Below are 1,184 nucleotides of genomic sequence, written 5' to 3'. Positions count from 1 at the left end.
AGAGACAGAGAGAAAGAGCGCGCAAAGAGAGAGAGAGAGAGAGAGAGAGAGAGAGAGAGAGAGAGAAACGAAGAAAAGGTGCAGGCGCGCGCGCGTACGAGCGCCGACTTCAAAGAAATGATAATTACGCAATTAACTGGCAGCGCGCTAAAAATTTCAAACTTCAAAGTGATTGCTATTTATCTGTTATAATTGAAAAGTGTTTGTTGTTTTGAGTGCGTGATTGTCGTGCGTTGACTCCCGCTAGCTCCATCAGCCACATCCCCCGCCGCCACAGACCACCTACCGCCGCACAGAATTTACTTAGGAATTCATACAGTTTGGGCAGCTGCTAGGAAAAATCCATGAATGTATATATCTCTCTCTCTCGTGCACGCGCGCGGGGAATAAAACGGCGGGCGGACGGGCGAGCGGCATTCGGCGCGATGATCATTTGCGTCGAGAGTTTTGTCGATGCGCGTTGCGTGACTTCAAACGCTGGTGAGCGCGTCTGCGTGCGTGCGTGCATGCGGGCGGGTGTGCGTGTCGGGCGGGGCTGTTGGTGGTTTAAAACCGCACGGCTTTAGAGGAATCTGTACGCGATGAGCGACTCTTCTCTCGTGCAGCTTTTACTCGAAGTGCGCGTGTTTGTACGCACGCGCGCACGTGTGTGTATACGCGTGCATGTGCGTGCGCGCTTGCGTGTGTCTGTGTGCGTGTGTGCGTGTGAGTTTGTATGTGTATACACGCATGTATGCGTGTGCGTGCGCGCGTGCGTTTATGCGTGTGCGTGCGCGCGTGCGTTTATGCGTGTGCGCGCGTCTGTGCGCAGGCACGGACGATGACGATGATACTTGCGTGCGGTTGCTTATAATCCTCTTATCTTCTTCTGTTTCGCAGCGTTGCAGAACAGCAAGGACTACAGTTCACAGTTCCAGCAGTATTATAACAGGTAAGCAAAGCTTCATAATCGCATTAACCCTGCCTTGCGTCGGCCGCCATCGCGGTCCGCTGTCGGCCATCTTAGTAAGAAATAATAATACCTAGCTGCTCTTGATCTTAATCTTAAAGGCATAATTCGACCATCGATTATGCAATTTTAACGAATGCTACAGTAACTGGCACCTTGTGTAGTTAATAAGTACATTACCTTATAGCCAAACGCGTATTAGTTTGTCCAATATCACTGCTGGTTACTAAGAAAT

The sequence above is a fragment of the Priapulus caudatus genome, unplaced genomic scaffold, assembly GCF_000485595.1.
Source record: "Priapulus caudatus unplaced genomic scaffold, Priapulus_caudatus-5.0.1 Scaffold284, whole genome shotgun sequence".
Taxonomy (NCBI): Eukaryota; Metazoa; Priapulida; class Priapulimorpha; order Priapulimorphida; family Priapulidae; genus Priapulus; species Priapulus caudatus.
Note: the sequence above shows the minus strand (reverse complement) of the source record.